At 38.6% G+C, this 22,211-nt stretch overlaps 1 long non-coding RNA gene across 1 annotated transcript in view; it reads left to right on the plus strand.

The window, feature by feature from the left end:
- The first annotated feature begins 594 nt into the window (after positions 1-594).
- The window catches only part of LOC115289415, a 72,608-nt gene continuing 50,991 nt past the window's right edge, over positions 595-22,211 (plus strand). The window contains exon 1 of the long non-coding RNA XR_003907618.1: positions 595-658. This is a non-coding gene — a long non-coding RNA (uncharacterized LOC115289415). The remainder of the gene's footprint in view (positions 659-22,211) is intronic.

Consider the following 22,211-nt stretch of genomic DNA (forward strand, 5'->3'; position numbering starts at 1 on the left):
TTTTTATATAGTTTATTAATTTTTGAGACAGAGATAGAGACAGAGCATGAGCAGGGGAGGGGCAGAGAGAAAGAGAGGGAGACACAGAAGCTGAAACAGGCTCCAGGATCTGAGCCGTCAGCACAGAACCTGATGCGGGTTCGAACCCACTAACCGTGAGATCATGACCTGAGCTGAAGTCAGATGCTTAACCGACTGAGCCACCCAGGCACCCCTAAATTAAATATAATTTTTATCGTCGTGTATGCATTGAGTTTACAGCTATATCCTTCAACAACACCATCATATTTGCATGATTTTACCTACGGATCTTGTATGTATAAAAACTTTCTCTTGGAAATGACAGACAACCTCATTGCAAACAATTTCCTTTGGTTTGTACCAAGTGGTTTGGTCAAATTGGATTTTGATGACTAAATTCTTTCTGTTTGTAGAACACATAGTTCTCAAACTCATTTTGGTGTATGGACTCTTGCCTGAAAATTTTCAAATTAGTATGGTTGCCCATTTATATTTACCTTTGTTCCTCCTGTTTCTTGGCATTTGTGCTTCCTTTCCAGATCCTTTCAGACTAGAATAAAAGATATAAGACATCTGTATATAGCTCTCATACAATGTTAATGTCCCCAGTAAGCCAACACAAAGTAAGTGGGGGAAGGTAAGTATCTTAACTCTGTTTAATAATTTTTGTCTGTCTTCATTAGTCCTGCTTTTAAATTTTCATTAATCCTATCCTGATTTTATTAAGATTCTGACTATTTGCTTACAGTGCTGCTTTATACTTTATATGAAGATATTTTTCAGTGGATTTATTATTTCTTGGAGAGGTCTATCTACCTTAAATTGATCATCAGCCTAGCCCTTTGAGCACCATCTGTGGAGTCAGGAGGTCTGGGTTTTTATTCCTTTTCTGCTTCTCAATAGTTGTGTGACCCTCTATAAAACATTTGTCCTTTATGGAATTCAGTTTCCTTATTTTTTAGATGATGAGATTGGTCTAGATGATCTCTGAGATCCTTTATAATTCCCATGTATCAGGATTACAAATTGATTACATTCTTCATTAGAAATTTAGGTCTTCAAACAGACTCCTGCAATAAAAAAATTGCATGTAGTTATTTGATGTTTCTGTCAAATTTGTCTTGCATGAATATATCACATAAATGATGTCAAATGGGTTATTTTAAAGAGTACAAAAGCAATATATTTATAAAAGCAGCCACAGTGATAAATAAAAATGATGCATATGTCACATCAGTAAAGGAGAAAGAAATTCATGCAGTTATATTAAATCACTGCATTGTATTTATTGTCTACCTAGCGTAAAACAAAGACTATTTTGTCACATTTCTGATTCCCACATGGAATGTTTTGCAATGTGATATCGGAAATTTCAGAAGAAGAAATAATTTTTTTTGGTTTCAGAAAGAATTTAGGAATCAAAATCCAATTTGACTTCAAAATCTAATATGATCAAACCACTTTGTACAAACTAAAGGAAATCTTTCTATAGTCTTCATTGGTTCGAGAAATCATCCCTTTAGAACCAATAACTTTTCATTCTCTAGAAATCCTAATCTTGTATTTTAGCACTCTTTTGGAGCAAAAGGCTAGATTACTGAGTCCTCACTGGTACTGTCAGTTTACCAAGCAGAATTGTCTATGATAGCGAAAAAGTATTTATGGCCTCCCAGCTTCTCACTTTTTAAGTTAGAAGGCTTCAAATCAAATGTTTCCATGGGCTCTGGGTATTTGGATTCCTGGGTGTAGGATGCCACAACCAGGAAGAGCTGAAATTTCACCATTGATAAGCATGACACCTGTTTTCAATGTGTTTACATGACCCCTTGACTCCCTTCCTATGTGACATCCTTTCTGTATTCTATGCTAATAGAATTTGGAGCATGTTAGCAGACATGGTTTACTGTACTATTTATTATTTCTGATAGTAGCTATCATCTGTTCAACTTGATGAAGTTCCAGACACTGTCCTATGTACTCTAAAATATCCAACATCATTAAACTCTTACAACGTTTAAAAGATTATTGCCTTTTGAAGGACATGGTTGCTAAAAATCAGCAAAGTTATATAGTTTGTTCAAGACCACACAGTAAGAGGAGTAGCTAGGTGATGATCTGAGCTCTGTGACTACAAACCATTTGCTTTTTCACTGAGCCTCAGGTATGGTGTATAACATAGCACTGTTTAAATATGGTAACTCTGTGGGGCGCTTGGGTGGCTCAGTTGGTTAAGCATGTGACTTCAACCCAGGTCATGATCTCGCAGTTTGTGAGTTAAGTCCCATGTTGGGCTTTGGAGACTGCTTTGGATTCTGTGTCTCCCTCTCTCTCGCTGCCCCTCCCCCACTTGCACTTTATTACTGTCTCTCAAAATAAATAAACTAAAAAAAAATAAAATAAATATGTTAACTTTGAATATGAAAGTTATCCATTATGCTTTTTGTATTTCGTTGGTTATAGATGAAGTAGCAAGGTTGCTGCTTTGTCCATCAAATTAAAAAAAGCTTCCCCTTTCCTAGTCATCTGCATCTATTTTCCCCACTTATATTATATTATATATTATATTCTGTTAGAGTCATTTGCATTATGTTTTACTTGTATTAAGCCCACTTCCTGCAGATAAGGCCATAGCCTCTCTTGATAATGGCATAGATAAACAGGATAAGGCCTTTAAATGGACAACTCTTTTTTAAAATAAATTTTATTTAAATTCCAGTTGGTCAACATACAGTGTAGGATTTAGGTGTATAGAAGAGTGACTTAACACTTCTGTACATCACCCTGTGCTCATTCAGCAAGTGCACTTCGTAATCCCCACCACCTGTTTAACCCTTCCCCCTACCTACTTCCCCTCTGGTAACTAGCAGTTCTCTGTAGTTAAGAGTCTGTTTCTTGTTTTGTCTCTTTTTTCCCCTCTTTGCTCATTTGTTTTGTTTTATTTTCAAAAATTTTAAATGTTTATTTATTATTGAGACAGAAACAGAGCATGAGTGGGGGAGGGGCAGAGAGAGAGGGAGACACAGAATCCAAATCAGGCTTTAGGTTCTGAGCTGTCAGCACAGAGCCCAATGCGGTGCTCGAACCCACAAACCATGAGATCATGACCTGAGCCGAAGTTGGATGCTTAACCGACTCAGCCACCCAGGTGCCCCTCATTTGTTTTGTTTCTTAAATTCCACATATGAGTGAAATCATATAGTATTTGTCTTTCTCTACCTTACTTATTTCACATAGCACAATACTCTGTAGCTCCATTCATGTCATTGGAAATGGCAAGATTTCATTCTTTTGTATGGCTGAGTAATATTCCAGTGTGTGTGTGTGTGTGTGTGTGTGTGTGTGTGTGTGTATGTGTGTATACAACTTCTCCTTTATCCACGCATCAGTCAATGGACACTTGAGCTGTTTCCATTATTTGGCTATTGTAGATAATGCTGCTGTAAACAATGGGGTGCATGTATCCCTTTGAATTAGTATTTTGGTATTCTTTGGGTGTGTATTTAGTACTGCTATTGCTGAGTCATAGGGCAGTTCTATTTTTAACTTTTCAGGAACTTCCATACTGTTTTCCACAGAGGCTGCCCCAGTTTGCACTCCCATCAACAGTGCAAGAGGGTTCCCCTTTCTCTAAATCCTTGCCAACACCTGTTGTTTCTTGTTATTAATTTAAGCCATTCTGACAGGTGTGAGGTGATAGCTCATTGTAGTTTTGATTTGTATTTCCCTAATGATCAGTGATGCTGAGAATCTTTTCATGTGTCAATTGGCCATCTGGATTCTTCTTTGGAAAAAAATGTCTATTCATGTCCTCTGCCCATTTTTAAAGTGGATTATTTATTTCCTGAGTATTGAGTTTTATAAGTTCTTTATAGATTTTGGATACTAACTCTTTATCAGATATGACATTTGCAAATATCTTCCCCCATTCTGTAGGTTGTCTTTTAGTTTTGTTGATTGTTTCCTTCACTGTGCAGAAGCTTTTTATTCTGATGAAGTCCCAATAGTTTATTCTGGCTTTTGTTTCCCTTGCCTCAGGAGACATATCAGGAGAAAAAAGTTGCTTTGGCTGATGTCAGAGAAATTACTGCCTGTGCTCTCTTCATGGATTTTTATGGTTTCAGGTTTCACATTTATATCTTTCATCCATTTTGAGTTTATTTTTGTGTATTGTGAAAGAAAGTGATCCAGTTTCATGTTGTGATATTTTAAAATGTGGATTCAAGTCACTTGGAGTTAAAGTCACAGTAAGCAGTCTTCACAATAGACCAACCACATCTTAAGATCTGTTAATGATCTTGACATCTGTGGTGGTTATTCTCTATTTGATACTTTCATCTTAATCCATTCACTGTTCATTTTCTCTGTCCTGCTTGGAAAGAAACCCTCTTGGCTGATATCAAAGAGGTTACAGCCTGTGTTCTCCTCTAGGATTTTTATGGTTTCAGGTCTCACTTGTAGGTCTTTAATCCATTTGAAATTTATTTTTGTGTTTGGTGTAAGAAAGTGGTTCAGTTTCATTCTTTCGCATGTTGGTTTCCCAACACCATTTGTTGAAGAGACTGTTTTTTTCTATTGGATATTCTTTCTTGCTTTGTCAAAGATTAATTGACCATATACTTGTAGGTTCATTTCTGGGTTTTCTATTCTGTTCCATTGATGTATGTGCCTATTTTTGTGTCCTTACAACACTGGTTTGATCACTTTGGGGCTTACTCTTACCCCCAGCTGTGGATTCTTTTATTAAAAACATTTAGCCTCTGATCCTTGGTCATAGTTACAGAATTATAAAATTAAAAAAAAATGTTTGAGATTATATGAGAGTAACCCTTCACTTCATAGTACAGGACAATAAGGCCCCAAAATATTGGATATTGCTCATAATTATGTAGCTTCTGAAAATTTTCCAGTTGCTTAAATTGCTGAAAGAAAAAAGAAGACTCCCGTTTCTGTGGTTAGGTTTACCTAATGATATATAATCCAATTAATTTAGTCCTATGTCCTAACTTCTTGGATATTCTTTCTGTCACTAACAATCTATAAGATGGTTTTAAAATGATTTTTCTCCAAGAGATTTTTATTATTATCTGTTTTCTGGTTTTTAAAACTGTTCCTAATGTATGGCTGCTTTATATTTTGGTGAAATAAGACAGTCTTTACAATAAGGGCATCTTTGTTTAAGACGGAATCTGATTCATTTGACCAAGCTTAGTAGAGTTTACAGAGTTCACCTAGGGGTCTCAATACCAAAATTACACACACACACACACACACACACACACACACACACACACACACTGTCAGTAGATAAAGATACTAATATCCTCCCATTCTAGTTATCCCATGTGAAGAGATAATTGAATGATACAACTATCTAATTTGTAAGAAATAAACTCCCAAAATAAAAGACACTCATAGTTTTTAATTGAAAACCTTTGGATTCTATTCCTTGATTTGGTCAGGTTTATAATTCTTGGCTTTGAGGAGATGTTTTGCCATATACACATATTCTGTCATACTGAAAGAAAGCTCGTTGCATGCTGTCATGTAGGTGATTAGCTATGGATGTTATACATCCACTTTGGGGAGAGTTAGCCACTCATTTCCTAATGACTCAACTTTGTTTCCATAGTGCACCATCATAAGCCCATAACTTCCCTAAAGTCTTTCATTTACTCTGTTGTACTTGCCTAGTTAAACTCTGTTAGTCATCTACTTCAACGATGCCATCATAGAGCACCACCCTAGTGTATATCCCTTGCATATTTTAATTTTAATTTTTCAAAACAATTTCAAACCCTCTCTCAAACTCTCCTTAAACTCTTACATACTCTACTCCCTCACACTTTGCTGACGACCTTGTCTCATGTTTCACTACTGAAACAGATGTAATCAAACAGAATCTCTTCCAAATCCCCAACTACCAATCTACTCACTTCTGAAGCCAACTCTCTGATCTGTCCTCTGTTACTGTGGATGGAGTGTCCCTGCCAAGGGCCAAACCCCTCAATTTGTTTGCTTCGAGTCATATTTTTCATAATTTTTTTTAAGGTCTTGGCTCTATCAGTTTTCTTCCTCTGTCTCTTACATCTTCTGTATCCCTCTACTGGATAATTTCCATCAATATCTAATCAAATTTCCCCCCTGTCTTAAATATCCTATCTTTAGAAAGATGAAATACTGGGGCTCCTGGGTGGCTCAGTTGGTTGGGCATCCAACTTCAGGTCAGGTCATGATCTCACAACTTGTGATTTCGAGCCCCACATTGAGTTCTGTGCTGGCAGCCCAGAGCCTGGAGCCTGCTTTGGATTCTGTGTCTCCCTTTCTCTCTGCCCCTTCCCTGCTCATGCTGTCTTTCAAAAATAAACATTAAAAATTTTTTAAAAAAGATGAAAAACACATTTCTTTGTAGCAACAGCTCTATTTCTCTCCTCCTCTTTGGAACAAAATCTCTTCAAAAGAATTTATTCCCTCCATGTGATATTTATATTTTCTCCTCAGCCAATTCTAATTTGGCTTCTATGCTCTCAACTAAACTGAGTGGCTACTGTCAAAATGATAAATGATCTGTGTGTTGCCAATACAATGTTCATGTCTCTGTTTTTATCCTTGTTGACGTGTCAACAGCATTCAGTATGGGAAGACTCTTGGGCCTCTTCTTTCTCTATATATATTTTCCTGTGGTAACTTCATCCATCCCATTTTTTTTAAAGCAATGTATATACCAGTGACACTAAAGTCTATATCTTAAGTCCTGATATTTGCCCATAATTCTAGATTCATATATCCAAAGCCTACTGGATATCTCCACATGGAGATCTGAATTTAAAATGGCCAGAACAGGGGCGCCTGGGTGGCTCAGTTGGTTGAGCAACTAACTTCAGCTCAGGTCATGATCTCATAGTTTGTGGGTTCAGACCCCGCATCAGGCTCTGTGCTGACAGCTTGCTCAGAGCCTGGAGCCTGCTTCAGATTCTGTGTCTCCTTCTCTCTCTGCTCCTCCCCTGTTCATGCTCTGTCTCTCTCTATCTCTCAATTATAAATAAATGTAAAAAAATTTTTTTAAATGGCCAGGACAGAGTTTTTAACTCTAACACATCTGAAGTCCACTGATTTTTTTAAAAGTCTTTTTCATTCTTGTAGATGGTATTATCCCTTTAGTTGCTCAAGTAAAAAATCTGAGTTACCCTTAAGTTTACAATTTATCTCTCTACATCCACTCTCCAAATGAGTTTTGTTTACCATATTTTATATATATTGACTCCATTCATTTATGTTCATTTCCACTTCTACCCTCCTGGTCCAATCTACTCTAATTTTCATTTGACCCACTGCATCGACCTCCTCTTGGACTCCTTGTTTCTACTTTTGTCCACTGGGCTGGTCAACTGTATTTTTGTTTTCTGATCTCTTCTTCAGCTCTCTGCCTCAGAGGACTAAATTTCTCAGCCTCCCTTGCCCTCTGGCTTCTGGGTAGACTTGCCTGGTAGAAGGAATTAGTGGAAGATTGCTTGTTGTGATGGCTCAATACTACATCTTCTCTGTGGCTCTGGCTGCTCCAGGTGGTCAAGTCTTCTGCAGACTTAACACTACCAGGAGGCCCCTCTCATGATAATAGGGGTCAGATGACTCCAGCATCTGGGCCCTGGTCATGCTACCTCTCTTGGTTCCTTAAGTTCTGGAAGTAGTAGAGGCCATGGTGAATCTCAAGTTGCTTCATCACACCCAGTTTGAACTCTTAGGTCTTCTATTAGCTGTGTCACCAATTCCTACTACTAAATAGCCTTTGTTTAAAAGACAGTAAGTAATTTTTAAACATTTTTTTATTTACCACTAATTAATACACCCCTACACAATATAATTCCCACATGGCAGCCAGGGGTAGTGTTATATTTATGTTTTTATTCTTGTAAAGTTTATTTATTTTGAAAGAGAGAGAAAGAGAAAGTGAGTGAGTGGTGGAGGGTTAGAGAGAAAGAGAGATAATCCCAAGCAGGCTCTGTGCTGTCAGAGGAGAACGTGACATGGGACTTGATCTCACAACCCTGAGATCATGACAGGAGATGAAATCAAGAGTCAGATGCTTAACTGACTGAGACACCCAGGTGAAATTATTTTAAAATGTAACTTAGATTCTGTCGCCTCCACCTTCCTTCTGCCTTCCCAAACTCACTTAAATCTTCCCTCAAACTTATCACAATGAGAATAAGATATCAACTGCTCATACTAGTTGACAAAGCCTACAAAAATCTGGGTCCAGTTTGTGACTCTTATCTCATTTATACAACCTTCCCTTTCACCCATTATACTTAGCCATGCTAGCCTGCGTTCTGTACCCTTTAAACGAATCAGGCTTGTTCTGGCTTCAGAGCTTTTGCACAAATCCTATGTTTTACCTAGAGTGCTCTTCTCTCTGACCTCACATTGTGGTTCCTTCTCATCATTCATATCTGAGTGTTAGTAGCATCTCCTCAGAAAATCTTTTCAGGATTCACATTGTAAAGTGATTATTGTTCACTTTCTCACCTCAGTCCATATAAATTCTTCACATAATGTTTCTTAATACATAATCATTTTTATTCCACTCTCTGTCAATTTTATGACTTATTCAAGCATTTGTTTTGTCTCTATCTCTTAGGCAAAGTTCTTGCCCATCTCGTCTAGTTCCTAGAACAATGTTTGGCATGTAGAAACCATCAATAAATATTTGAATGAATGTATAAATGAATGCAAACCAGTATTTTGGTTACACAAGTGTTGAATGGATAAGCACTAGAATCCCTCAATTAAGTGGTTAAATAATCAGTTAGTGTTTAGAAGGTAAGTTGAAAGTTCAAATGCTGTCAAAGTACTATGTACTATGTCTAGAAGAAGACTGTAGGCTAATATAAAAGAAGATAAAATTCTGGGGTCAAGTTCACTACTCTATGTCTGTATGCTGAGCTATGAAAATACTCTCATGCTCTTTGTAGCCGAACGGAAAGAGGTTAAAAAGACTGACAGCAGGTTTCACCTGCCTGGGATTTCCACTTCTGATATGGCTGATAAAGTAATTCAGTCCAACTATCCAATAGAGGATGGCTATGAAAAGTGGAAAAATAAACTAATAAACTAATGCTTGAAAGCATTAGTGAGTTAACAAGGTGTAAAGAATTATAGAGTGAAGATCCGGAGGGATAAGGAAGCCAAGAAGGCTAAGTCTAGTACGTGGGTCAGTTTTCCCCAGGAATATCTGAGGATTCTGAAAGAGGTAGCAGAGAAGTGAAGAAACACAGCAGCACTTTTGACAGCTACATGGGACCAAGGGGACAGAAATGGAACCAAGGTAAGTGTGGATCAGAAGTAGATTACAGGTAGCAGTTACCTTTCAGAAGGAAGAAGGAAGCAGAGGGAGAACATGACTTTGATAGTGGTTATGTAGGTGTTCCCTTTGTGATATTTCTTGGAGTGTAATTTTCTATTAGAGTGTTATATATTATGAAAAATGTTTAAAAGAAATGATTGTCATAACTTTGGGCCATATACATTACCTAAATAGTTGGAGATCATTAGGAAGATACCTTTTTCCTTTCGTGTACTGTAAAGTTTTGGTTAAACACTTTGAACCTGCTTATAGGGAACTTGGCTTTTACACATAAGATTGAAGTCTGCTTAGAAAATCAGTCGTATTTCCATTAAGAGGACAATTTGTGATGGTATGTAAATATTCTTTATCTGAAGGGTAATAACTTGAGTTTAACTTATATAATGGAGCCGGAGTCCATTTGAGGATGTGAGCCATGGGAGAAAATAACACTTAAAAAAATGAAGTCAAATGTTCCATAGCCTTAGGTGGTGGGGGCTGGGGGGGGGTGATTTTATGGAAGCTAAGGAAACCTCCCATGCACTGTTCGTCATGATTGCTGCAGGGGTAGCTCCGGAGGTTAAAGACCTCTGGGCTCTGCCCTCTGAGGTAGAACTCATCACCTCCTCTTCTGGCTACCTTACCACTCTGCCATCTCCACCTCTGTCTCTGCTTTTCCCTGCTTTCCATTCTTACACTACCTTTATTTATTTTTCTTTCCCCATGGCTTCTACTCAGTCATGCCCTCTTCTGTGTCATGACTGAGGCTTACCCCTCTTCCCTGGATGACCCCTTAAGTTTCTGTTTCTGCCCACAGTATGCTTTGCATTCCGAGTCCCTGGAAAGACCTGCTCAGGCCCTGTGCTCACAGGCTGGTTCAGAATGGTCATGTTTGGCTGGCTTCTCCAGCCTGACACACCGCAGAGGCTGCTGGCTCTCTCCCTCTTGCCCATTGAAGAAGGCATTTGGGACAAGGCTGATCTCTGGGCCCTGAGGCCACAGTAATTTCTGCTTATGAATGGATATTTTGTCTCTCAGTATGATGCATTGCCTACATACTGGGAAAATGTTTGGCAGAGACTCTCATGTAGAAGGAAGAGAGGGCAGTGTTGTTAAGTGATAGGAAAATTGTAGAAAGAAGCACAATCTGTGTTTAGATAGGAAATGACAGGCCAGAGTATCTGGAGGTCAAGAGGTAGCTCAGAATTTCTAGCTTTCTCAGAAAAAGTCTGCAGGGAAATCACTCCTTCTTCTTTGGGAGGGCTGGGGATTTGGAAGAAAATGCTCAGACCTCAGAGTTTTTGTTCTAAACAAGTAAGGTCAATAAGAACAAATTGCTTCGATGAATACCTTGTGTTTAGCAAATGCAGCAGCTATGCAAAGGGGAGACTGTTTACAGAGAAGTTCCCTAAGGCACTGGCCTGTGCTCCTCTGTGTAATCTAGAGTCACCATTCACAGAGCTACTCTGAGTGCTTAGAACTCCTGGAATTTGAGTTACATAGCTGTCTTTCCAACTTCTAGTAATGGAACCCCTGAAAAAGAATTTAGAGGCCTTGCCTGTGTCTTAGGGCTTTGCGAGGAGAGAGTAATAGTGCCAGTTCAGTCTACTAAAAGGAAGTCCTTTTTTTTAAAATTTATAATAGTTTATTGTCAAATTGGTTTCCATATAACACCCAATGCCTCTCCCCACAAGTGCCCCCCTCCGTGACCATCACCCCCTTCCCTCCTCCCCCTCCCCCTTCAGTCGTTTTCAGTATTAAATTGTCTCTCATGATTTGTGTCCCTCACTCTCCCCAACTCTTTCCCTCTTCCCCTCCCTATGGTCCTCTGTTAGGTAGCAAAGTGGATGGACCTTGAGGGTGTCATGCTAAGCGAAATAAGTCAGGTGGAGAAGGACAGATACCATATGTTTGCACTCATAGGTCTAAAAGGAAGTCCTTTTAAGGAAGTTTAAAAAATACTCTGAAGCAAGAAAGAATTTAATGGGCATAAAATTTCAGTTATGCAAGACCTATATGTTCCTAGAGATCTGCTGTATAGCATACTGTCTGTAGTTAACAAGGGTGAAGTGTGCCCTTAAAATTTTGTTAAGAAGGTACATCTCATGTTAAATGTTTTTACCATGCACACACATCAAAGAAAACAAAGGGACACAGGAAACTTTTGGAGGTGATGGATAGATCTATTACTTTGATAGTAATAATGATTTCACAGGTATTTGCATATGCCCAGACTCATCAAATGTATACATTAAAAATGTATAGCTTTTGTGTATCAATTATAGTTCAATAAAGAGTTGAAGAAAATCAGTGAATCTGCATTTTGCCTTGGGGGCAAAAAGGAATGTGTTCTGAGAAGGGGATGCTGGGGGAACTCAGAACACAGGATCTTCACGTTCTTTGAAAGAACTATGGAGTTCGTAGAGTAGGGAGCTTCTTGGAAAGGTCTTCAACATCACACACACCCTAATCCCTGGAACGTGGGAATCTGATGAGTTATCACTTTTTTGATTGTGTTATGTTACATGGTGTATCAGTTTGCCAGGACTTCTATAACAAATCACCACAAATTAGATGGCTTAAAACAACAGAAAGTCACAGTTATGGAATCTAGATTGATAAAGTTTTGGAGTAGTGGTGGGGATATGGAGCTGATGGCCAAGAAATAATTCTTAAAGACGTCTTTGGTACAAAAAGGTAATTTTATTAAAGCATGGGGACAGGACTCATGGGCAGAAAGAGCTGCACTGGGGTTATGAAGAGTGACTGGTTATACATTATGGAGTTGGGGGAGGTAAAGTCAAGAGAAAATTTCTTAAAAGGACTTCCATATGCTAAAGAAAACTCATAGATTACTGGAGCCCTAGCCATTGTCAAGTTAAGGCTGTTTTTTCCCTCTAGGAAAGCATTAACATTAGATGGGTAGGGAGTTCCTGGATCTATATTTCCTTCTTGTGTTTGTTTTCCACATCACTAAGGAATGGAGGGTGTGTGGGGGACTATCGGTTTCAGGAGATTAGTCTATTGATAATTTACTAATCTTGTAATTTACTAAGATATTTGTGAACTGATGCAGACTCAGTTCTTGTAATATTTATCAGTTCAACCGTTTGTTTTCTGTCCTTTCCTTTGGTTTTGGGCAGCCAGGTCTGCCTGAGGAATACCACACATATCCCACATGGCAGGGCAGGATATGGTAGCTGTGCTTTGCCCTCAGCTTGCCTTATGCTCTCTCATCATAGGTCTCTGAATCAAGGGGTGGGCAGGACTGTATTCTCTCTGAGACTCTGGGTAGAATCCTTCTTAGTCTCTTCCTGGCTGCTGGTGGTAGAGGGCAATCTCGGAGTTCTTGGTTTGCAGCTGCTTCAGTCCCATCTCTGCTTCTGTCTTTATGTGATATTCTCTCCATATGTCTTCACATGCTCTTCCTTCTATGCCAGTCTGTATGTCTGAATTTTTCCTTTTTATAAGAACACTAGGTATATTGGATTAGGGTATACCTAATCTCTTTTTTAACTTGATTACCTCTTTAAAGACACTATTTCCAAATAAGATAACACTATGGCATACTGCAGGGTAGGACATAAACATATCTTTGGGGTGGGGGGACACAACCATCACATAAATGCAGTTGACCTTAGCAAAGGGAGATTAGGCGGATCTAAATCTAATCACAGAACCTTTAAAATTAGAGAACTTTCTTTGCTTGGTGGCAAGAAGAAGTCAGGGAGATTGGAAGCATGAGTGGGATTTGATGTACCATTGCTGGCTTGACGGTGGAGGGGCCATGAATCAAGGAAATTTGGTTCCTTCTAGAATCTGAGGGTGGACTCTGGTTGGTTACCAGCAAGGAAAGGGACCTCAGACTAAAAGCTGCAGGGAATAGAGAGTTCTGCCGACAGCCAGAATGGTTTTGAAAGTGAGTTCTTCCTGTGAGTCTTCTGCTAAAAGTCAGTTCTTTCCATGAAACAGCTGAGCTACAGAATTTCTGACCTACAGAACTTTGAGATAAATGGATGTAATTTTCAGTCGCTAAGTTTATGGTAATTTTTATACAACAGTAAAAAAAATACAGTAAGGTACAGAGTGCTATAAATTCCTCTCTAGGGTTCCTAAAAGAATGCACTAGGATCCAGAACCATTCTCAAATGACATTTAGTTTCCCCTACCTTAAACTACCTGTTGATACAATCAGATGTTGGGGATAGACCATGACTAACAGTGGAAATAGATCCTGGAACCTACTTGGAGCCAAGGGACAATTCAAGAACTTTCTGTGCTGCTAAGAGTTGCTTCCTGGAAGTGCAAGAATAAACATTGACAGAGGCTCTCTCTCACTGGAAGCAATGGAGACCATTTGAACTGAAAACTTCTGGTCTTTTACATTATTGCTTCTGAAATAGGGGTTGACACAAAATAGGTAACAAGCAGACTGCAGTTCAGAGTAAAGTTCAAGAGCCAGTAAGGGAACTCAAGAAGCAACTAGGAATAAGAGAAGAAGCCCTAACATGTGAATGGTGCACACACGATAGGGCTCAGACATAAACATGAAGCTTGGGGGCAAACAGATCACTTGGGACAAAGTGGACAACATCCACAGGGCAGCCAGACTAAGGGCGGGGCTAAAGCTCCCACAAATGTCATATGAAGGCTGGCTAGGGTTGAGCAAGTAGCATGGAAATCTTCAATCCCCACTTTTGGGGGGGTTTCTTGGACACATGGGGCTGACCCTATGTGGCCAGAGACCCCGAAATCCTGGATGAAATCTCCTATCAGTGAAATGAACCTGATATTCATATTCTCAATTTCCTGGGGATTATTTGGGCTTGGGAAAGGAATACATTCATGCCGATTTCCTTAGATCCTTTATCTAATTTCAAAATCACTATCTTCCCTGAAGTATTTTTTGTCTTTTACATAAGAAGAAGAACCCAGTGTATAAGTAACAGTGAATAGTAACTATTTCTATAGAAAGGGAAGGTTGTATGCTCTGTCATGAGATAGAATTTGGCTTTTTATTTATATTCAGTTCAAAATTTGCACCAGTAACTTAAGCAGTCAACACGATGGGAAGGAAACAGCGTCTTAATAACTACTTGGTCTCAGCTTCTGTATTCTTCTCTCCCTTCAGCCAGGGTCATCGGTCCCCTCTGTGCGATGAGCTGGGATCCATCACCTGAATATAGCTCTGTGCCACCTCAGCTCAGTGGGTGGGTTCAGGTCTCAAATGGGCCCATCCAGCTTCAACCCTTCAAACCTAGTCTGCTTTGCATTCCTTCTGATGTCTTCCCTGGCCAGGCTGCCGTGATCGACTTCTACTCCCACCCCACTTTATACATCATGTCTATAATTCAACAATTAGCGTAAGTTACCTTGTCTAGATACTTATGTTTTCAAAAATTTTTTTTGAGTGTAGTTGACACGTTAGCTTCAGGTGTACTGCATAGTGGTTTGACAAGTTTGTTCACTACACTGTGCTCACCACCAGTATAGCTACCATTTGTTCCATTGCATCACTGTTACAATATTATTGACTGTGCTTTTTGTGTTCTTCTTTTTATTCCCATGATTTTAGATACTTATGCTTTTTGAATCTACACTCAATGATATTTTAAAGCTATGAGACGTCTAAGCAAATCTATTCTAATCTTCCCATTTTCAGAATATGAAAGGGGCCTTGAAGAGATTAAGCATTAGGCTAACATCATATCAAGGAAGAGCCAAGATTAGAATTATATGAAATAATTTCTTGTTTTCTATTATTTTTCTTATCCAGTGATGCCATAATTATAGATATATGTTATATATTGACTGTGAGGCATTTTGACCCCACATTTACTGATGAATATAGTATACCACAATAATGTAAGCATACAATAATTTCTTAATGAGTCAGTAATGTAAAACATACATTGTTATTTGCTATAATCTGGTAATGAGGCATATTAATAAATTTAGTCATAAATCTAGATTTCATTGGCATTCTTCAAATTTCTAGTGTTCCTTGATTAGAAAGGTTATTTCCTGGTACCACTGTTGAGATAAAAAGGTAACTAGGTTGACATGCCTATTTATTTAAAGGAATTTGAGTTACCTGTGCAAGAATCGAATACTTTTCTGGTAAGTCATTACTGTCTGTTCTGCATCAAGGAACAGAATTTCAATCAACAGTCCCCTTCCCCCTCTTACCTTTCAAAAATGACTACTATTGTGCAGCAGCAAACTATAGGAAACACATTAAGCACTTGTTCAATATTCTTTGCTGAATTCGGCAACATACATTCAAGTGTTAAAGGATTTATTCATGAAAATTCTGCTGACTCATCAGTTGGGTCAGAGAATGAAAGACTGGATAGAAAATTGGAATAAGCAGTAACCAAAAAGTAGCAGCTTGGATCAACCCTGGTACCTGATGGGGGATAGAATATGGCTCACGGAGTGTCCTTCGAGGTCCTTGCATGCCTAGTTGTGGAGTTAGTGGTCACAGGCTTGAGGAGCATGAGGGTGCACAGCCACATCAATGATCCAGAAAACTGGTGAGTGGCTGTTGGGCTGACTATCCCCCTACCCCCTTCCCCAACAACACAAGTCAATTGGCATGTTTGGCAGGGATGCAGGGTACCAAGCTTTTTAGTACAATACTCAATCTAATCTAAAACAATACTATTTTTTTAATTTCCTGGAAATGGCTTAATTAGCTGTCATTTTAAAGTCGATTTATCAATAGAATTAAACACCCTGCACCAGGAAGGTGGGTGCCCCTCAGGTGTGTGGCCAGCACACACAGCCAGGATCAGGTCTGTTCCCCAGACTAGCCTATGCAGGCAGCAGCTGTCTTATTCACCCCTAACCAGGGAGACTGTGGCAGCATTTCCCTGGGGCCACACAGGGTTCCGTGTCACGTGCAGCAGCATCATTCTGGGGGAAAGGAAACCTGAAGCACAAACATTTTTAGAAAATAGTCTGTAACCACACATAATAAACCATAACAGGAATTTCTGGAGGAGGAGGGAGCACACGTTTTTGTTTCCTTTTTTTTTTTTTTCCTCAGTCCAGTGATTAGGTTGCCATATGAGAAATTTCTGTTGTAATTTACAAATATAGTAGAGTTATAAGAGATGTAAAATGTCAAGTTATAAATAAATTCTGTTGTTCCAGATAAAAAGAGAAGTGATGTGGGGAGCCTGGGTGGCTCAGTTGGTTAAGCCTCCAGCTCTTGGTTTCGGCCCAGGTCATGATCTCATGGTGCCGTGGCTTTGGGTCCTGCATCTGGCTCTGTGCTGACAGTGTGGAGCCTGCTTGGGATTCTCTGTCTCAGTCTCTGTCTCTTTCTGCCCCTCCCCTACTCACGCCGTGTCTGTCTTTCTCAAAATAAATAAATAAACTTAAAAAAATAATTAAAAAAAAGAAAGAGAAGTGTGTGATCAAACATGGCCCACCTAAAGGAAGGTGTATGTTGGAGCTAGTTACTGGGAATCCACGTTTGCTCTTCCTGGACAGAATTGGCTGCTGGGATTTTTACTGCATGCAGTTTTGCTACCCGGAAAGCTTTCTCATCCCTAATACCTTTCCAGTCAGGTAGATGCTCATTTCTGTTCCTTACTGTTGATGTCCTTTCTTCTCCAACTCTGACTGCACTTACAGATCCCCACTGCTTGACACTCTGCTAATGTTTAATCAATCCATGTTTATTAGTTTGGCTTCCCAAGTCAAGCTTGTATCCTTACAATTGCTCAGAAACTGAAAAACATTCTTTCTAAAAGGAACCTGCTGTAGGACTAAGATTCTTCCTTAGAATGATTGGTGGCACATGGCACAGGTGCATTGACAAATCATGACAGGCAGCACTTAGCACATCTACCGGGCTCTGCTGTTCTCAATATGGTCAATTGATAAGTTGCTTGTGAAAATCCTGGTTGTTTTGCTTTCCAAATGTGACTCATTAATTGGGTTAAAAATTGAAAATCTTCTCCTGTGATCTTAGTTTCTCTTACTTCAAAATGAAAAAAGAGAGAAAGAAACAAAACAAAAAATTCCCATTCAAACTTACTTGAAAGGATCTGTAGGACAGGACAAAATATTGTATGATACTAAATAAAATAATTGATAGCAGGTGGCCAGAGAAGTCCTACCAGATGTAGTCATAAAAACAAAGAGAACTTTCATGATCAAGATCAGGGACTTGAACATACTTTTGATGTGAATGGAAGCTTTGTAAGGGTAAGAAATAAGAATACAACGGAATACTCTGTTAGCAAAAGGAAACTGAATCCTGGGAAAACTGGAAATCCATGGTCCTTTTTTAATTTAAAAAAAGTACCTTACATTCTTTATAACAAATCCTTACTTTATTTCCTACTTTTCACTCACAGATGTAATTAAGGATTTACATAATTAAAGAGAAGAATTATTTTGTTTACTACTTATGAGATGAGTGATGACCAGAGTTAAAGTAAAATTATTTGGGGAAGCATAATTTGTTCTTTTTTTAAAGTTCATTTATTTGTTTTTTGAGAGAGAGTCAGAGTGAGAGCAGGGGAAGGACAGAAAGAGAGGGAGAGCAAGAAGCCTAAACAGTTTCCATGCTTAGTGCGGAGCCCAATATTAGGCTTGATCCCATGACTGGGGGATTATGACCTGAGCTGATATCAAGAGTCTGATGCTTAACCAACTGAGTCACCCAAGTGTTCCATTTGTTCTTACTTAAAGTAATAACATGTACTGTTTAGATTAGTTAGTCTGTAATGTTTCTTTGTAAAGAGTGAATTGCTTTATCTATAAATCTATTTTAATGCAACATGTACTTCTTGAAACCATATTAGAGACAATGCGACTAGGAATTAAACTTGATAGATACTTGATTTACCAAGCTAAATAATCGCAGGGTTGGTGAAAATAAAAATACACCTTAAGCAAATGAAACCAACAGATGTTGACCAACATGTTTAAAAAAAACGTCAGATTAGGAATGCCCATTGGACTTTGGTGCTATTTTCTAGTATTTGACAAGAACTTCAGTTTCCATGTTACTAGTATTTATGTTGCAACTATTCATAAATCTGATATTCTTTTCTTTTACCTTTGGTATTATTGTAGGGGGACATCAAAAGAAAAAGTGCCTGTATTCTTTTTCCTACTGAAGATAGTGCCCTGTTTCCCCCTTTTAATTTATTGCCACACTTGTCAAAAATTAATAGACCATCTATGTGTTGCTTTCTGACTCCTTGAAATCTTATAATAATGAATAATAAGAGCAAACAGCCATGTAGAGCTTCTGTCAGGCAGAGGTTTCAATACCTTAAACATGTTAATTCATGTGATCCTCATGTCAACTCTCCAGAGTAGGCACAGTCATTATCCCCATTTTACAAATGTGGACGCAGAGTCAAGAATAAATAATACGCCCAAGATCAGAGTCTCAGCTAGGATGTAAACCTAGGCAGTCCCATTCCAAGGTTACCTGGGTGCCTCCCACTTGAGGTTTGCTTGATCTTTTAATTACCATATCTACTGATTTTTTCAGTTCTTCTGTTGTTTAGCATCTTGATATTACTTGAAACTGTTGATTCTTCCTTGGTTTCAGAGACCAAGAAGTCTTCTGGTTCTTCTACTTGTCTGCTTGCTTCATTTGGGGGGAATTTCATTACAGTGTTTACATTTTCTGTGCTCTCTTTTTCATACATTTACCAAGGTGCTGTCCCCATTCATCTTATTTATTTTCTCTCTCTACTATTATTCCTTTGGAAATCTCTTCATCTATCATTGCTTTAATGATTCTCATGTATCTATCACCATCCCCAACCTCTGCCTGAATTATTTGCTACATAGATCTCTCTTCCAAAATGTTTCATGGATACCTTAAAGATAGGTCCTTAGATGCATTAAACAGGTCCCCAAGTTTATTATTTTCTCTATCCCCTTAACCTCCCAGATCTGTCTCTCATCTGTATTTTAATTCACTTAATGGTACCACTTTTTGTCTATCTATCTGGACTAGGCACCATCGGAGTTATTTTCAAAAGCTCTCTTTCACTTCCTTCTCAGATATAGTTTATCATAAGGAATTCTAGACAGAACAATTTGAGGAAAATATAGAGCATTTTAGGGGAATGGTGAATAGCCTTGAGGATCAAAGGAAGAAAGGGTGAAACAAGGAGAGAAGAGGTTATAAACAGTTGACTGAGCACAGTTTATTGAACTTGGTACAAAAGTGTTCTGTGAGGTCAGAATGTGTTATTGACAAATGGCTCTTCACCAACAGGCTTCTTTTCTTCATGTATCTCAGCCTTGATGAAGGTACTGAAGTCAGAACCAATCTTTATTTCTGCAGATTGAGGACCTTGGCATTACTAGTACTTCCAGAGACTTAGAGGTGAACTAACACCAATCAAAACACCATCAGCCAGTCATGGGGACTGGCAGTAGAAATTAAACTTGGAAGAGGGGAGCATTTCTTTCCAGTACTTGTTTATGGCCCTTATTTGGGACAGTATCCTAAGCACAAAGCTGCTGAGGAAGACTACCAAGTCATCAAAGTAACTTGTGAGCCTGGAGACAGAGTAAGGATAGAAAATAGCTTGGAAGCAGGGAGGGTGGTCTCTTCTCATTCCTGCAACCTGAGAGCTGATAAGTTACTAGCTTCCACAGCAGGAAGTGACATCTCTCCTGCACCATGTCAGACACACACACCAAAGGTTACTTCCGCAAAGTCTATTCCATATCCTCATTCTGACCATCTCCTTTCCAAGCAAACATTCTTGGATAGGTTAATATCATTTGTAAGCTAGAGGAAAGGAGAAAATCCTTATGATATGAGAAGCATTTTCACTCCTTTTATTCTAAGATCAAGTCCATCCTCAATTTGGAGGGAGGTGGGATTTAGACAAATAACTGAAGTTTTAGCACGTAAGAATAGGCAGGTACTTAATCTTGAACAGAGGATCTGTAATCCTCACTTAGGGCAGTGACTTGGCCTTGGGCTGGGGGCCTCTAACTGATGTCAGATTTAACAAGACAGATTGGGAGAGAGCTCCAAGTATCTGGGGAGTTGAAGGAGGGGAAAGAACCTCATATGAAAGGTACTTTCATGAGATCCTACTAAGATACTTAAATACTAGGGTAGATTGGGGAGTGACCTGGGGATTTCTGATGTGAGATATTTTGTTTTTATGTCAATAAAGCCAGAGTAAGACAATGTGTTCTCTCAAAATACTCAATAACCTCTCAGTTCCTTTGCACTTTTTTAAGGAAGCTGGCTTGTTTGCAAATTGAACAAGTATCCCCACCCCCTTCCTCCAATCCAGCCAAACAGATAGAAAACACAAAGCATCATAGTCGGGCCACTTCTGAGTAGTTTTGCTCCCCTTGCGGCTCCGAGGTTGAAAACAGATCATACCTCTGTGATGGGAAATGTTTTGATCTATCTTTTTGCTTTATTTTTTCTTTGTTTTGGTTTCATCACTATGGTTACTTTACACTTCGTCTGTTTTATAAATTAAGAATTGGCAATTTGTCAATGAAAAGAAACCATAAACTGCTGAAGAAAGGGAGGAGGAAACAGACTTAGGAAAACATAGAAATCTGAACATATGGTGACCATATTTCTTGCATGAAAAATCAGTACACATGGTCTAACCAGTATGTGTCTATCTGGGACAATAACATGAAATATACAATACAAAGAGTTTTCCTGACCACTTGGCTTGCATGATTTCTGGTCTCACATAGGCCTTAGAATATGGAATATACTTAGACACCTCCCACTACCTGCTGCAGAGGGCACAAAAGGATCCTTGGTGAGGATGAAAGCCCTCCGTTCCTGCTAGGGGATGCTGGTAGAGAAGAGTTATGTATTCTTCCTGTAAAAGCTGCAGTAAGCTTTGAATAGCAAACTCCCCAAAAGTTGAGATGTTTGATGGCTGGGTTTTCTAATGCAAAAAACTTCAGGAAAGCATGTATAAATCTACCAAGGGCCCAAAACTGCATATCCTAATAACCTTATTATGCACTAAAGAGTGGATTAATTCAGGTTTGATTTTTACTGTACCATTGTGTTCTTCCTATTTTAAAGCAATTCACACAGAGCTATACACTTAAATAGAGGTGTGTGTTTTTCTAGAGGTGGAATAGCTCTTATCTATAGGTTCTCAGTACCTTTTATAGCTTTTATGTATCTGTGTACCTTTTTGTGTTCCAGTGGTTAAAAACATTTTTGTGATGATAAAATATACTTTCATAAAGAATAGTCCTGAAGAAGTGTTCTTCATCCATGTTAGTATGCTTGAACACGTCAACTTTTATTCTATCACTACTAGATAAGACTAGAGGGATAATGATAAGGATTGTGTTTTAGGGATGCCTGGGTGGTTCAGTCGGTTAAGCATCCTGCTCTTGACTTTGGCTCAGGTCATGATCTCATGGTTGTGAGATCAAGCCCTGTGTTGGGCTCCATACTAAGTGTAGAGCCTGCTTGGGATTCTCTCCTTATCTCACTCTGCCTCTCTCCCCCCTCCTCACACTCTCTTTCTCTCAAAAAAAATAAATAAGCATTAAAAAGAGGTTGTGTTTTAGATTACATATATATGTAATATTATTTTCTATATATTATAAATATAATCTATTATATATAAAATCTAAATATATAGAATCTTATAATAAATATAATCTAAAATGCAATCTAAAAACAAATATATGCTTATATTTTTACTCTTTTTCTTTGAAGTCCTTACAAACCACTAAAACACATAAAAACGGAGAGTACAATGGGGAGGAGGAGCTTAGGTTTTGTGACTATGAAGAAAAACATTTCTTGAAATGTCTTCCTTTTAAACCGTCATCATTCCTGGGGGAA

Source organism: Suricata suricatta, chromosome 4, assembly GCF_006229205.1.
Source record: "Suricata suricatta isolate VVHF042 chromosome 4, meerkat_22Aug2017_6uvM2_HiC, whole genome shotgun sequence".
In the NCBI taxonomy this organism is placed as follows: domain Eukaryota; kingdom Metazoa; phylum Chordata; class Mammalia; order Carnivora; family Herpestidae; genus Suricata; species Suricata suricatta.